At 38.9% G+C, this 17,802-nt stretch overlaps 1 protein-coding gene across 7 annotated transcripts in view; it reads left to right on the top strand.

Moving 5' to 3' along the window:
* THRB (thyroid hormone receptor beta) overlaps positions 1-17,802 on the top strand; it is a 439,443-nt gene that overhangs the window by 96,716 nt on the left and 324,925 nt on the right. Inside the window, exon 1 of one of the 7 annotated variants that reach the window (XM_061404705.1) lies at positions 12,082-15,846. The exons of the other annotated variants lie outside the window; for them this stretch is intronic. The gene's annotated coding sequence lies outside the window, so the exon portion shown is untranslated. Of the gene's footprint in view, positions 1-12,081; positions 15,847-17,802 lie in introns of those variants that run through there. 7 annotated transcript variants of the gene reach the window in all.

Below are 17,802 nucleotides of genomic sequence, written 5' to 3' on the forward strand. Positions count from 1 at the left end.
TGAGATAATAACTTTTTCCTAATTCCTAAATAATTATCTCACAATCCAATTTCTTGAATAATCAATCTCTTTATTGTCTATCTGTCTTTATCATTTTTTAAGGTTCACCTGTAAACTGGAGTCTGTTTGGAGGACAATTTATTATACTCCGCTCATCCATTTTTGGCCAATATAAGAGATTTTTATTAAAGTTTTAAGATATATTTTATTATCTGGGCAGATTGGGACATGATGCTCTCATTTGTCTCTAATCAGAGAAGCCTGTTGCTTATATCCAATGCAGTCAGTGCATGTTACGAAAGCAAACAGGCTAACACACAGATTGTCTTGCCAATAGTTTATGTCAGCATTTCCTTCTATAAATAAGCACATCTATTTTTGAGTCATTTGATGGAGTACTCTCTGTGCATACAGTTTGCATCCTTCTCTGCCCTGCTCCTACCCTATCCTTGAGCTCATTGGCAGAAGATACAATGTCTTTAGAAGTATCCTTGATACTTTGAAACGACTTGACCAATACTCTTTCAGCAGGCTGATTTTCTCCTCCTCAGCCACAGAAATGACCAGCTGCTACTCAAGGACTCAGATCCCAGATCCCTGCATTGTGATGTGTCTATTTAAATCAGGGTTTCTCAGCCTCAGCACCATTGAGATTTTGGGTAAAAGTGTCTCTGTTGTGTCCTATACACAGTGGAACCTTCCTCCCTGCTCCACTTGTGGCGAACAAAAATATTTCCAGATGTTGCCAAGTATTTCCTCTGGGACAGAAGTGCCTGAATTGAGAATTATTCATTTAGCTCAAAATATTTAGGTGGCATGCAGCATAATAAATGTATTAAACTTTTATCCATGTATGATCATTCTTTGGTAATCTTAGTAATACAATCAGGTGGAACCTAGAGCAGTCTAATGAACCGCACAATGGCTCACTGTCATTAGGCTTAAAAAAAATCACCCCGAGGGCATTATGCTTGTTCATGTGACTTAAACGTGACCCTAGAAAGAAGAATGGCATTATGATTGCTCAAAATAAAACATCTCGCAGATCTCTTTCGGCTCATCCCTCCCTGTCGACGGAGCCTTTCCTGATGGTAAATTTGGAACATTGTCAATTTGATAAGCATATTGGTATATGTAAATGAATGATGCCCTGCATTTGAATCCTATATTTTGACATTTGGAAAATGACCTGAACTCTCCATCCATAATTCTTTGACTCATCTTGCCTTTGATTTTAGCCTATAACCATGGCTGTCTGAGCTGGTTAGTTCAGAGGGGTTTTACAAGATGGTAATGAGGCCAATGTTGCAGTTTCAATTAGCTTCACAGAAGAAAAACCCAGCTTCACAGAAGCAGACTGAATTGCTAAGCCTGCCACCACTCAGCCAACAGCCAAAAGGAGGAGCAGAACAGACGGGGCTGCTGACTCAGCACTCCCAGGGCCACGTGGCCTGGACCAGCCAAGGTCACTACTCATTGATGGGCCATCCGTGTTGTGTTCCTCCACCAATGCACAGCAGAAACACAAAATGAAGAGCACGCTGTAAACCAGAGCTGCTCTGACAGTCAGTGTGGATCATCGGCAAAGTCCTTTTTTATTCTAAATTTGGGCGAGATTAACAAATAGGACAGCTGCAGTTTTGGAAGGTGAACAACTCTTATTTTTGTTTTCAGATTTGCAGTTTTGGCCATATATTTGAAGTACATTTTATCCACTCATGAAATTATCTTCTCATCATTCACTTAGAGGGATAGATGATCACACACATAAATTTCCCTGCTGCTGTGTAACTAGTAATAAAAATGGCTAACTCTGGCCATTTTTCATTGGAATGGGAAGACTTTTATAAGTATTGAAATGGAGATTAAATTTTGTTGCTATCGTTTAATTACTGAGTCGTGTCCAACTCTTTTGCAACCCTGTGGACTGTAGCCCACCAGGCTCCTCTATCCATGGGATTTTCCAGACAAGAATATTGGAATGGGTTGCCATTTCCTTCTCCAGGGGATCTTCCCAGCCCAGGGATCAAACCCATGTCTCCCGCATTGGCAGGCGGATTATTTACCATTGAACCACCATGGAAGCCCAGATAGAATTTTACTTGCATTTAATATGACTTTTGCATTGGCAAAGGGATATGAACAAGGATTCCTAGCACCAATGTACCTAATATTAACTTTTATATAAAAATTAATCTCCATGGCAACATGGCCCTCAGCATCTGCCCTTTATCCCTTCATTCTGCTTTTGAAATATTTGCATTGTTCCTACTAAACAGCCCGTATAATAATGGATGTAAACGACACCTGGCCAGTTTGGTTCCAGCATAAAGGTACATTTGCTTCTTTTCATTTTCTTCTGGTCTTTGATTTCTGATCATACTTTTCAATCCCGGGCCACATTTTTCCTGTAGGGAGCATCTGGAGCTTAATATTATTTATACAATGGTCCTTCTCACTGCTTCCTGAATTTTTCTTCTGGCTTTTCAAGAGAGCCATAGAAATTTTCAACAATGTAGGTAGATATTCTGGTGATGAGCAGATACTTAATTTCAAGCTCTTCCATTCAAAACGCATTCATCAAAATGCAATCAACTTTGATAGCCAATGGGAAAAATAGCTTTTAGGTATTGATATATATATTCATATATATATGTATACACACATATATATTGTTTTTCAGATTCTTTTCCACTATACGTTATTAGAAGATGGAGACTCTAGTTCCTTGGGCTATACAGTAGGTCCTTGTTTATCTTTTTTGTATATAGTACATGTTAATCCCAAACTCCTGATTTATCCCTGTTCCCCTTTGGTACCTGTACGTTTTTCTTCAAAATCTGTGAATCATAGGAGCTTATGCCTTTTAAAAGTTGATTTCTATGATTGCGGTGGCATGGATACCACATTCTCTGTTACTATTAGACTTGTATTCAAAATCTTTTGTTCCGAAATGCACGATATTCTCCTCTTTCTAAGAATTTTAATATTTATCAAGCATTTCTGGGCATCCTGCACTGTGCAAAGTGCTTTAATGAATTGTTTTATTTAATTTTTTTTACCATGGTCTTATAACATACACTAGATGCTATTTTTCTCATTGTACAGCTAAGGAACTTAGTAGTAAATATTAGTCCATGGCCCAAGAGCAGACAGCTAACACCCACATATGGCAAAACCAGAGCTTGAATTCGATCTGTATGAATCCAGAGTCCACACTCTGAACTGCCATAGTACTCTGCCGCCCGGAAGTCATTGTCACAAAAAAATGTATATTATTTTTCATTTCCAAGAAGAATAATATAATTTTCTTTCTGTTATCATACTTGATTAAAAACAAATAAACATGATACCCAGATATCTTTCATGTCACCTAAACCTGAATTCCTACAGAAATTTTGTCTGTGCTAATTTAACTTGAAGTGGGACATTCATTCCTCTGTTTTCCTTAAATGAGTCTTAAGTTTGTGTCTGGAGAGGGGTTCATGTTTTGAGTAATTGTATTTCACTGTCTGTGGCAATACGGTACTTAGAACATGTTCACTGATGTTTTAAAGAAAGCAATTTACACCACTTCCTTTAGAAGACTATAAGTTAAAGAATGATAGAAGGTGTCAAACCATAATTATATCGAGGGTTTTAGTAGCTTCATAAACCACAAGAACAGAAATACCAAGAAAATTTTTTTCAACTGCTGCCAACAAAGTTTCGTTTGCTGGTTCTATTTTTGCAGCATTGATGGAAGTAATACAGTTAGGTTGACATTTTTATAGAGGATGGTTTAATGTTCAAATAAGCTGTGTTGTTTCATCAGCTTTATTTTCTTTATGGATAAGGTTTTTTCCTTCTGTAATGATTTGAACTATGAAATGAAAATGTGTCTTGTGGGTTGGATTATGGCTCCAGAAGACACAGTTTAGCTGATAGAAAGGTCTTTGCCACAACCACAGTTGATGTTTACAAATACACATCCCTTCTTGTTTTTAATGCTGTTTCTGTATTTCTTAATGAATCTAATCACAGAAAATGTGTCAGATGGAAATGAAAACTTGGTCTCAAACATATGCTTGGGTTTCTGTTAGCAGGAAACAAATGTCCAAATGCAATTGCAGACAGGCTCGCACACGTCCTTATACACACACTCAAGTTTGGATCCAAGTAGGAACCTGGGGACACGCAGGCACTCAGAGCCAGATACTAAACATATGTTGAAATTCGGTGTGATCACAACAGCTGAGTGGCACAATATTGTTTCATTCCATCTGATGCTGGGGGAGAAGCCAAGTGACAGCGAGTCATAAAACAAATGCCATCCTCCTTACGGAAGCATGAGGTTTGAATAGTGGGAGGAAATAATAGATCAATGTGTTTCAGCGTGACTTTCTTGTCATTGGCAAATTGATAGATACAGTTCTGTTCTGTAAGAGAATGTAGGCTAACCTTTAATGGTTGAGATATGTGACATAAAATTGCTGATACTTGATATTTATGTCCTATAGGACAAAGTATATCTATCACACACCATAAAAAAATAGTATCTGCAAATTCATAGAGTTCAGTATGACAAAATAATATCTATTATGTTCCTTTCCCCCTCAATTTCTTTATGTGTTGTTTTTTTTTTTTAAAGATGACAGTGTTAACCATCTAAAAAGGCATAACTGAAAGATGGGCCTTACTGATACAAATAACTTGTGTATGGGTCAAGTTTTTTTTGCAACTTATGAGATATAATTAACATGCAGCACTGTAAAAGTTTAAGAGGTACACAGAATAATTGACCTGCCTACATCATGAAATAGTTACTGCATTAAGATTAATCATCTTGTATAGACACAGAGTTAAGGAAAAAGAAAAAGGCACATTTTCCCTTGTGCTGAGAACTCCTAGGATTTACTGTTTTAACAATGTTCATGTATAATGCATGGCAGTGTTAATTATATCATTAATCTTACAACTGGAAGTTTTTACATTTTGACTGCCTTCTTTGCTATACAAAGATATCACATTATTATTGACTGTTCCTCCACACTGCACATTTCATCCCCAGGACTGATTAATTTTGTAACTGGAAGTTTGTTTCTCTGAATTTCCTTTACCTATTTCATTCATCCCCACAGCACTGTCCTCTATGGCAACCACATGTTTGTTCTTGGTATCTGTGATTCTGTTTCAATTTTATGATGTTTTCTCATTTGTTTGGTTTTTGTTCACTTGTTTTACAGATTCTCTATGGAAGTGAAATCAGGGTACTTGTGTCTCTGACTTATTTCACTTAGCATAATACCCTCTAGGCCCACCCACGTTGTCTCAAATGAGAGAATTTCATTTTTATGACTGAGTAATACCCCATTGTCTGCATATGCTACATCTTTTTCACCCATTCGTCCATCGGTGGGCCCTTAGGTTGATTCTGTATCTTGACTATTATGAATAGTGCTGCAGTGAACATAGCGATGCATCTATTTTTCCCAAATTAGTGTTCTTGTTTTCTTTGGCCACATGCCCAGACGTGGAATTTCTGGATCATATAGTAGCTCTATTTTTAGTTTTTTGAGGAACTTCTGTATCATTTTCCACAGTGGCTGCGCTGATTGACATTTCCACCAGCAGCGCGTGAGGGTTTCTTGTTCCCCACATCCTCACCAGCACTGGTTATTTGTGGTCCTTTTGATGATACGAAATCTGCCAGATGTGAGGCGATGTCTCCCTGGGGTTTTTATTTGCATTTCCCTGAAGAGTCCCTGATGAGTCTTGCTTCTTTTCACGTGCTTGTTGGCTGTCTCTATGTATTCTTCGGAAAAAATGTCTATTCAAGTCCACTGCCCGTTTTTAATCAGGTTGCTTGTTTTTTTGATGTTGAGTTGTATGAGTTTTTGTATATTTTGGATAATAACCCCTTATCAGATGTTTATAAACATCTTCTCCCATTCAGTAGGTGAATTATAGAACTATTTGTTTTGGTTCTGTGCAAAATGCCATTGGTATTTTGATAGGGATTGCATTGAATCTTCAGATTGCCTTGTGTAGTATGGTCATTTTAATAATATCAATTCTTCCGTCTGTGAGAATGGAAAATCTCCCCATCTGTTTGTCTCATCTTTAATTTCTTTCACCAGTATCTTAAGGTTTTCCAAGTATAGGTCTTTTATCTCCTTGGTTAGAGTTATTCCTAGGTTGTTTATTCTTTTTTATGCAGTTGTACATGGGGTTGCTTTCTTAATACCTCTTTCTGGTAGTCCATTTTTAATGTATAGAAATGCAGCAGATTTCTGTATTCATTTTGTATCCTACAACTTTATTGAATTCATTTATTAGTTCTAATAGTTTTTTGGTGGTGTATTTAGTGTTTTCTATATAGAGTATCACGTCATTTGCAAACAGTGACAATTTTGCTTCTTCCTTTCCAACTTGGATTCCTTTTTCTTTTTCTTGTCTGATTGCTGTGGCTACAACTTCCAATATCATGTTGAATAAAAGTGGCAGGAATGGGTGTCCTTGTCTGTTACTGAATTTAAAGGAAAAGATTTCAGCTTTTCACTGTTGAGTGTGATATTGGTTATAGGTTTGTCATATATGATCTTTATTATATTGAGAGATGTTCCCTCTGCATCCACTTTATAAAAAGTTTTTATCATCAATGGATGCATCTACTGAAAAGTTTTTCAAGACATTTTTATCCATGAATTCCCTTATAAAAGCCAAAGTTAGAATAGTTATTCATCACTGGCACATGTCACAAAAAATGAGAATTAAAATTCTTTCAGACCTTTCTCCTTTGAGACTTTTGGCTAATGGGCAAAATGTAATCCCAGGGAAAAGTAAACAGGGGCCAAATGATAACTTCTTGAAAAAATTCTATATCATGTTAATAAGTTACAGGTAGATGAAATGCTCTGTAAATTCATGGGATGGACATGCCATTGGAATTATTCAGCCCAACAGTTCTCTGCTATCCAGTGAGAGGGCCCAGCTCCATGTGGATTGGTTACCATAAGCAGTGAGAGGGCCCAGCTCCATGTGGATCGGTTACCATAAACAGTGAGGTATGTTTTGCAGTTTGTGTCTAGTACTCAAAGTACTAAAGTTAACAAATTATTTTTTCTTTTATAAATTAGAATAGATTTTAAATTATCTTTCTCAAAATGCCACACTAACTGAATAGCATTTCAAATCGGAAAGAAGTATACCTTCAGATGGCAGGTCTAGTGCTACATATGTGTCCCTTGGAGATACCCATGGAATACAAGATATTTTCTTGTGTGAAAATAGAGGTGATGTTTCCTAGCAGAAAAAGTTTACAATCTGCACATCTAGATACCTCCTTCAAACTTTTCTATGATCAGTAGAGATGACTAAATTCATAAGCAAAAGGTTACTGGTGTTCATGGAATCAGCAAAGGGCCATAATCTTCCAAGGCATTTCTCCAGGACATGGAGAAGCCTGAGGAAATGACTGCACACTGTTTTACATTTTTCATAGCTGACTGCTTAGAGCTCTTGGATTCTGTCTCCTTCCTACGAGGAGAGCCCAACACCACTGCCCACCCACTGCCAAAGTTTGTTTTCTCTGAGCTCAGTTTATCTAAAGTGGCCATGCTCCAGGAGTTGACCTTTTCTTTCTTTGGATGTGCTAATATCATGGATTAAGCTCCGTGGTTGGTCTCAGTCCAGTGGCTATTCCCATAAACCCAAGGAAGTGTTAATTAATTCAGTGCTTGCAGGAGAACCTTATTCCTTTATCTGCAAGCTGTTATTTGGAGGGGTGGGGACCCTCCACCATTGTTCTCATTTACCAAGAAACTTAAATCTAAATCTGACTCTAATTGTTAATGTTCTTGTTGCTGTCACTATGCAATTTTGATACCTCTCTATATTATTTAGTGGGGCAAGTTGACACCGTATCTCATTCTCGTGATCTTCATTTTATGTAACTTCTTTTATCACTTAAAATTTGTATAAATTTATCATCTTAGCAGCTGTAAACTATTCTAGGGATAAAAGGTATGATCATTCCCATTTTGTTTCTTTTGCAATACAGGAAAATCCTAGTAAAGGTAACACCAAAACCTTATTAATCAACCTAGTAGGTTGAAAAATCCCAAGTAAAATGCCAGTGGATTCAATCAGGTAAACCTTGAACACAATAACAAGCTATACCCAGAGGAGCTTGTTCTTAGGAACACAAGAAATTTTACTAATAGAGAAATTTATTATGAAATTCATGTTATCAATAGACTAAATGAGAAAAAATGTTATTACCTCTATAGATGCTCTCCAAAGTGCTTGATTTAATATATGTTATTGATGAAAACTCTTAATGAAACAGAGAAGGCTAATTACATAAAATTGTAAAGATTATTTGAAACAAAGATTAACTATTTCATTTAATCTTTGTATTTACTTGTAAAATTCTGTACATATTTTCATTAAAATGAGAAACAAGAAAGTTTTAAATTTATTATTTTTTCAATAAAATTAGGTAAAGTGATCAGAAAGGAGAAGTTAAATAAGTCCCTATTTGTCTATATTATAATTTTAGAAGAATCAACTGAAACAAACAAACAAAAGTATTGGAACTATAAAAAATTCAGTTGGGAACTATTTAGAAAATATACAGGAAAATACAGAGTACTTATTTGCCTTAATCAATGTAAAAGTAAGGAAGAAATCACTGTAGTGACCCTAAAACAGAAAATTACTAGAAATAAATATAAAAAGGAATTTATTAGGATATACTGAAAAATTATAAAATAATTTGGAAGAAGATGAGATTTAACTGGGAAACATTCTATACCCCTCGATAAAAAGAATCAATATTTTAAAAATTAAATTCTTCCCAAAGTAACACAACATTATAATGCAACTGCAGTCAGAATCACTGAAGGCTTTTTCAGCTATATGATAAAATGATTTTTAAATTTATGTTGAATAAAATAAAAACAAAAGTAACAAGTAAGTCATTTAAAAATCAGTGTCTCCAAAGTTTAAGAACAATTATATTAAAAGAGAAAATCTGATCAAGTTTTTATATCCAATATAGAAATTTTTGCAATGGAATAAAAACCACAATGTTAAAAGGTTATAAATGTGATGGGAAAACATCCACAAGACAAGATTTCTTTAATATACAAAGGTATCTTACCAATAGGAAAGAGAAGGAAAGAGACAAGCATTCCTATGGAAGCCACAAGATCAAGGGCCAGCAAACCTTTGCCAGAAGAGACAGACAGTAATTTCTTGGCTCTGCAGGCACCACAGTCTCTTTTGCAGCTACTCAGTCTCTCCCTGTAGCACAGAAGTAGCCACAGACAGAGTGTCAACAGATAGGAATGACTGTGTTCCCCAAGAACTTTATCTCCAGTAATGGGAAGTGGGGTGCAGTTGGCTCACGGGGCAGCAGTGTGCCGAGTCCTGCAGCAGGCCTTCTGCAACTTATTTACTGCTGTATTCTAGACACACCTAGAAGCTTCTCGATACATCTAGAAGCAAGTACGGTATGTGCAAGATGTTCGGCCAACACGTGGCCCACGAATAGAAAGAGGACAACACACAAAATCAACAGTAAAATAATACAGAATTGTTCAAACTGACATAATGAAAGAAAGGCAAATTAAAGCTATGGCATATTTTCTTACTCTCAGATACACTGGCTTGGTATGTTTCTCTTAAGCAGTAATTCTTAAGTTTGGCAACAATATGCACGCTAAATCACGTCAGTCGTGTCCGACTCTTTGTGACTCTATGGACTGTAGCCCACCAGGCCCCTCTGTCCATGGGACTCTCCAGGCAAGAATACTGGAGTGGGTGGCCATGCCCTTCCCCAGGGGATCTTCCCAACCCAGGGATCAAACCCGCGTGTCTTATGTCTCCTGCATTAGCAGGCAAGTTCTTTACTGCTAGCGCCACCTGTGGAGAAGGCAATGGCACCCACTCCACTATTCTTGCCTGGAAAATCCCATGGACAGAGGAGCCTGGTGGGCTGCAGTCCATGGGGTCGCTAGAGTCGGACACGACTGAGCGACTTCACTTTCACTTTTCACTTTCATGCATTGGAGAAGGAAATGGCAACCCACTCCAGTGTTCTTGCCTGGAGAATCCCAGGGATGGGGGAGCCTGGTGGGCTGCCATCTATGGGGTCGCACAGAGTTGGACACGACTGAAGCGACTTAGCAGCAGCAGAAGCAGGTTTTTGCTATCCTCGTGTGCTGCTAGTAGGTTTTTGTTTTTTGGTTTTTTTTGCTCTTATCTTTCGTTACATGTACAGAGAAAAGTATAGAAAGTAACAGAAGAGTAGACAAGTATGTGTGTATTCACTCACTCCCTACATCAGCAGTTCTCAAATTATTTGATCTCATTTATAAAAATTATTGAGAACCACAAAGAACTTTTGTTTGTTAATGTTTATAATGTTTACCACATTTAGAAATTAAAACAAAATTTTAAATATTTAATTCATTTAATATAGCAATAATAAAATCTTTATGTGGTAACATAAAAAAAAACATTTCTTGACAGTACAATTTTCAAAGTCAAAAAAAAAAAAGCAATATTGAGAAGACTGATGCTGTTTTACACTTTGGCAGATCTTCTTAATCACTGGCTGGAAAGAAGTCAGCTCGATCCTCATGTCTGCTTTTGAGCTCATTCTGCTGTGGTATTTGTATTGTTGAAGAAAATCAGTCCTCAAGCAGCTATGTGGTTAGAAAAGGGAAACATTTTAATAGGCTGGTAACTGAAAATTCTATGGGATATTACACCAACATTCAACAAATGGTAGCTGCAGTGAGTAATCTGAAACCCTGTCACTGAACTTTTCAGACTCTGTGACATTAAAACCCACTCATTTACCCTGCACTTTGAGTGGATCTTCCACTCATGCATGATTTTTTTAACATCATGCGCTGACTGAAGCCTGGCGTGCTGCAGTCCGTGGGGTCGCAGAGAGTCGGACACGACTGAGCGACTGAACTGAGTGAACTGAGCATTTGGAAAATGCTTTCCTGATGTACACATGTTACATTATACAATATTTAAGAACCCACCTGCCAATGCACGAGACACAAGAGACATAGGTTCAATCCCTGGGTCAGGGAGATCCCCTGGAGTGGGAAGTGGCAACCCATTCCAATGTTCTTGCCTGGAAAATTCCATGGACAGAGGAGCTTGGCAGGCTATAGTCCACGGGGCCGCAGAGAGGCGGACACGGCTAAGCGGCTGAGCACTCCTTGTATCACATCTCCACTGACCTCAGAAAAGTCTCTAACAGTTAGGCATCTGCCACGCCCACGTGGTAGATACAAGTTTTCTCAAATTCTAATTTTCATTTGCAAGCTCTAATTTTGTCATGGGCAACGACTGTTACCGATTGTTTTCTTGGAAGTGACAGGCGGTTCAGCCGAGTCTGAATAACCGTAATTGGGCTCTCACGCATTCTTTCAAGAAAAATGATGTTCTGTGGAGAAAAGCAGGTAGTTCGGTTCACAATTCAGATGATCACACAAGTACTTTTCCCTGAAGGCAACAATCCAGCATAGAGGAAGAGTGCTGTGGGCATATTTGCTTTTCTGTTACTCAGCGCGTTACTGAAACAGCATTCTTAAGTTGGAAATTAATGAAAAGAAATGTTACTGCTTCAGCAAGGAGCTGTTTGAGTAAACCTGGCTTATCTCATTTTGTCTGGGGTTTCTGCAAGGGCCTGGGGTGAGGAATGCAGCCCCCTACTCACCTCGTTGGCTCCAACAGCTCGGTTTGTGCTGACACCACAGTTTTACCCAACGCTGATAGTGAACCATCAGTGGCAGATGTCAACACATGGGAGAAGACAGATCAGGTCTTGGTATTAATGTGAAAATTATTTTGACCTCAAGGACATCCTGCAGTAAACTTGGGGCCCCCAGAGGTCCTCAGACTCACTTTGAGAACTGTGCCCCAGATTGGGCATCTGTTGATATTGACTTTGTTTTCTTCAAACCTGTTTATTAAGAAAATAAAATATTATAGATCCTAATAAAATCCCTACCTCTCTTCTCCCCCCATGTTGAAGTTAGTGTACCCTTTCTACAGGAGGTTTCGTAATTCCCCTGTGTGTGTAAACACAGCAGTATCTCTTTATAGTTCTTTCTTATTTTACAAAAGTAATTTCATTCCGTATGTATGCTTTTACCAAGATTTTTTTCATTCAATATTATGCCGTTTTGTTTTTGAGAGAGATCTCTGTTGATGTAACCTAGTTCATATGTTTTACCTCATGTATTTTTCTCTCTTTATTCCTGTACTGATGTAGCCTTAGACTATTTTCAGCTTTTTGCTATTAGGAACATTCCCTTAAGCAAGAGTCGCTTTAGGTTGTAGACCATGACATGGAATTCCTAGATACAGAAGCATGCACACAGTCAGTTTTCCATTCCTATATTCCTAAATTTTCTCCAATACAGCGATACCAATCTACAACCTAATGTGGTTCTTGGTTTTGCATTAAAAAAATTACTGATTTGGCTATGTAGGGTCTTAGGTGAGGCATTTGTGATCTAGTTCCCTGACCAGGAATCAAACCCGGGCCCCTTGTGCTGGGCATGTGGAGTCTTAACCCCTGGGCCACCAGCGAGGTCTTCTAAGGAGGCTGTTCACTGGTCTTCTCATTCTGGGAGCAGTTTGGCGATGTATGTCAGATACCTCAGGAGAAAACACAAGTTTTGAACCAGAAATTTCAATTCTAATAATCGGCCATTAGGGATCAATGCAAGGATTTTTTTTTTTTTCCTTTTACAAAGTTGCTTGTTGTATTGTTATTTGTAGAGGGGAAAATCTGGACAACAGCGTCTAGAGGATCAATACGTACTTGCTGCTATATGTGGAATGGATAACCAGCAAAGACCTGCTGTAGCACAGAGAACTCTGCTCAGAATGTCCTGTGGCAGCCTGGATGGGAGGGAAGGTTGGGGGAGAATGGACACATGTATATGTATGGCTGAATCCCTTTGCTGTCCACGTGAAACTCTCACAGCAATGTGAATTGGCTATACTGTAAGATAAAAAGGTTTTTTTTTAACATAGATGATTAGTTACATATATTTTAATACCTTTGTATGAACTATGATGTTATTTATGTCCTAATTTTGTTTAATATTATTTTATATCATTTTATTTATCAAAACGGGCAATAGGAGTACAGTTAATTTTTATTTTCTTTTTTTGCGTGTATTTTTATAGGTATTTTTGAAGAAACAGAAAGCAAGGAAGGAAGAGCAGATCATAGGTTAGCAAATAAATCTTAAAACTTTATCCCAAGCTAAGTGTCAGTCAGGCCAAAAAAGTAGAACGTGTCCCAAACTTGACACTGAAGAGTTGTCATTTGAGAGCTTGTTCCAACCCTCAGAGGTTTTGATTCTGTGGGAGCAGGGATCAAGGAGACCCTGAAATACATAGACCTCACACCTTAAGAAATACTCATTTAGAAACTGTAGCTAATTTGATCGGATGAGCCCGCATTCATGAAAAATCAGGAGTCTTGTCGTTTTCAAATTCCCGCAGGAAGAGACCAGCAGTGTCTGGGGACAGTTCTGGTGGGGCCTCCCTCTTCTCACACAGGCCTGGAGCCAAAGGCCGGAGGCTGGGCAACCACATCCTGAAAGCCTGCCCTTGGCATTCTTTGCTTTCTCTGGGCTGTTGACAGCCTGCCCGACACAGACAAGGTCACGCCTGCAGGTGCTGGCCCCAGGTGCTCGGCCTCCGTTCTCTCCCATCCCTCCTGCCTGTTCTCTGGCACCTGGGTCGCTTTCTCTGTGGAGCTAAGCTTCACAACTTTGAGCATTAGAAGATACAAATTCCTGGCCCCCAACCCCCGTGCTTCAGATGCCATAGGTCTGTGCAGGGCCCAGGAATATGCACTTGTAAGAAGCTGCCAAGTGATACTGAAGCTGCTGGCCCTGGAATGCACTGAGGTCAAGGCCGTCAGGGACTCAAGGGGCTGAACGATCAAATGTGAGTCATTAGAGTTCCTATCAGATGGCCATTCGGAAATGCAGGCATGGATGCAGTAGCGGTAACGGCGTTCCTAGTGGTGGTAACAAGTGGAAAAATGGCAATCGTGAAAATAGTAACATTAGTAATAACAAAAATAAATGAGAACCATTTGTCTTCCCGTGTCTTGACAAAAGTCTTGAATGTGGTCTTAGCAGAATAGGGACGAGATTTCCAATGCAAGAAATGTTATGAAATCACTCATTTAAAAAATATGTCTGGTGGTCCAATGGCTAAGAATCCGCCTTGCAGTGCAGGAGGAGACATGGGTTCGATCCCTGATTGGGGAGCTAAGAGCCCACCTGCCAGAAAACCAAAACTTAAAACAGAAACAATATTGTAACAAATTCAATAAGGACTTAAAAAATGGTCCACATCAAAAGAGAAATCTTTAAAAAAAAAAGTCTCTTTAAATGGATATGTTATATTTCCAGTGAAAGCAAGGTCTTGAAAAACATACCAGGCCTTATGATCCAGAAAAAGCTGTTTCTTTTCCTCCTGCAGGGTATTATTTATCTTTGGCTAATAGATTCAGCCAAGCCATTTTTATAGCCTCATATGCTATCAAAAAAAGTGTTTTTATTCCTCAATCTAACTACCCTCTTTCTCAACCTATTCATTAATCCTGCCTTTGGAAGCCAAGTATAAACTAAAGTCTAGATAAAAGGGATTTTTTTTTAAACCCATTTGTGTTTTTCCTTTTTGTGTTAAATTATGAATATGGTAATTGGCAGTTAATGAGATGTAAGTGCGGTAGCCTCGGACACTTTGGGTTACGCAGGCCTCTGCACCATTTTCCTCTGGCCCTCATTTCCCAAACTCCAGACCTATAATTATGCCAAAATTTATCCAAGCCAGAAAATATTTTGTTTTTCCTTGTTGCTACCTACAGACCATAAAGTTATGGAAAGCAGACACGCAAAACTAATTTTAACCCCTCAGTGAAAATTCTGAGAGGCAACTCAATAAGATATAATTAAAGGTGTATGAATCATAGATGTCAGAATCTCTGAGACGTCTAGAAAGCATCTGATTCAGCTGTTTGGCTGAATGTATCAACCCCATTTTGCAGATAAGTTAGCCAAGGCTCAAACAATTAAAATACAGATGAAGCTCAGATTTGAACTGAAGATCTATCTGATCTTAAGACTTGTGCCATGTCAGAAGGGGCATGGCCGCTGCTCTTTGCCACTCTGAAGGGTTTTCTTTCACTGCAGCCTACCTTGAACTCTTTTTTTTTTTTTAATAGGCTTATAAAGTTGAATCAAATATTTGATTCATGTAGTATCTTCTAATGACCGTGTCCTTGCATGAGATACTTTGATATACTAAATTTATACGTGTACCTGAGTGAAGAAGATACATGCATTCATTTGTGTAAAAAAGTCCAGGTCTCATGTTTACATTGAAAATGTCAATCTTCGTTTCTACTCAAGTGCTAATCTTTCTAAAAATGTCCCTGACATTGAAGGACAGCCAAAAGGCAGTAACTTATTAGAACCTTGGGTTCAGATTACAAATGTGTCTGGCAAGCTCTGTGTTAAAGTTCAGATTATCTCGGAATTATTTTAAATATTTGTGCAGGAACACTGATTAGTTCCCTAACGTGTTGCCTCATAACCATCCACTAACAACCACCTTGGTCTCCAATCGCTAACTCCAAGGGCTCGAGTCAGTTCTCAGCAGAGCTACTTGCTTCAGCGTTTGGAAGTCATATGATGGTTTTACACTAGGACTTGGGAAGCGTTGGCTCAGAAAAGGAATTTGACATCTATTTTCACTTTGTTCTTTGCACAGGAGAGCTGAAAAGGAAGTTCTGATGAGGTAACGTCCTTCCCTACCCCTCCTTTTTTGTAGTTACTATTTCCTGATGATTTACCTTGAAACTGGAGACGAGAGTGTGACGTTGGGGAGAGAATGCTGGTGTGGGAGTCAGGATACCTGGGATTGCGTTCTGGCTCTTTCAACTCATGATCTTAGGCAAGTCATGGATTTTCTCTGGGCATTGGTTTCTATAAATGCAGAAGTGACACAGGCCACTGTTAAGCTGTGAGTTCAGCCAAGAGAAGTCAAACCAGCTCTCAGACCACAGATCCAGCGATGGGTTAGGCAGACCACCGCCTCCCTTCTTGCTTATCTTTTGGCAAGACTGGCTTCCTGGGCAGCAGCCAGGCAGTGATCCTGGCCTGCACTCTGCGGGACTCCATGCCTGGTCCAGAGCCTTTCTGTCACCGTCTTGAAAGTCTTACTCATTTATGAACAAGTACCCTGCATTTTCATTTTTCTATGAATCAGACAAATCACGTCTCTGGCTCTGCATTTTGGAAATACATTTCTTGCCAGGTGTCTACCAGTTGAAAAAGAAAAAAGAGTCATTAACTTCAAATTTGCCACTTTCGCCACCATTATTTCTTTTGGGTGGGGCTTCCCTAGTGGCTCAGATGGTAAAGAATCTGCCTGCATTACAGGAGCCACAAGAGACACTGGTCAAGATCCCTGGGTCGGGAAGATCCCCTGGAGGAAGGCATGACAACCTAATCCAGTATTCTTGCCTGGAAAATCTCATGGACAGAGGAGTCTGGCAGGCTACAGTCCTTGGGATTGCAAAGAGCTGGACACGACTGAGCAAAGATAATAATAATATCTTTTGGGTAGACTGGGAGAGTAAAGTATTTGCAAAAATATAAATGTGGATTGTTTGGTTATTTTCAGTGATCTGAGGTTTGTTGAAGGGTGTTTGTCTTTTTAATTAAAAAAAAATTATTGAGGTATAGTCAGTTCACAGTGTTTCGGGTGCGAGGTGCTACAGATGCATGTCGTTTCCCAGATTCCTTTTCATTATAGGTGATAAGAAGATCCTGACTAAGTTCCCTGTGATACACAGTAGATCCTTGTTGTTTGTCTATCTTATATATAGCAGTGCTATGCCCTGAGTGATCGTCTAAGTTTTCCTTCTTCCGTTCCTCGTTGCCCCGGTTCAGTCCTGCTAGAGCCAGGCAGTCAGTTGTAGTACAATGTAGAAGACCCTGGACAGACTAGGGAGGAGGCTTCTCTTCCACCAGCAGTGACTTTATCTGATCAAGTGAGCTTCTCTCCGCTTTGAGGCTAGGCCAGCCACCTCGCAGCGGAAGAGGTCAATTCTAGGTGAAAAGGGGCTGCTGTATGTGGTGACGTGTGCACGCATGCAGGGCCACCTTGATTGCATGTGTTAACACTGATGAAAATGACTCTTATTGCAAAGAAAATGCACATTCTTTGTTTACTCATCACTGCATGCCAGAGATGAAAGAGCAAAGCAGACAAAGGGAACGCTTCTAGGTACTCACTGAGCACGGGATGGTTTTACACTAGGAGTCTACTTTCAGAAGCTTGGAGGAGGTCTCCAAGCAACCAGACAGGCAATGGACATATCACAGCCCTGATAATACCCTTCTTGATGGGCCACTCCAGAGTGTGTTCATTCAAAGCATTGAAAACACCAAACCAATCTTCGAACACTCCTTTTTTCTTTTACAAATGCAGTGTTCATAAACTTCCAAGGGGCTGTCTTTTTCCCCTCAGTTCATAAAAGTTTTCTTCTATTTACTTAAAACTTGATAGTAGCAGACTTTTAATTATATTAACAATATCTGAATGTTTTAAAGTATTTAGTTTTTTCCCTTCATAAAACTAAATTTAAGTGACTGTATGGTGAGTTCTAACTGCTGTCTGACTTTTGACTTAGATATTGGAAAACGTGTCATTTTTATTCTTTAAATCACATAAACCGGTATTTTGATT

Source organism: Bos javanicus, chromosome 27, assembly GCF_032452875.1.
Source record: "Bos javanicus breed banteng chromosome 27, ARS-OSU_banteng_1.0, whole genome shotgun sequence".
NCBI classification, from domain to species: Eukaryota; Metazoa; Chordata; class Mammalia; order Artiodactyla; family Bovidae; genus Bos; species Bos javanicus.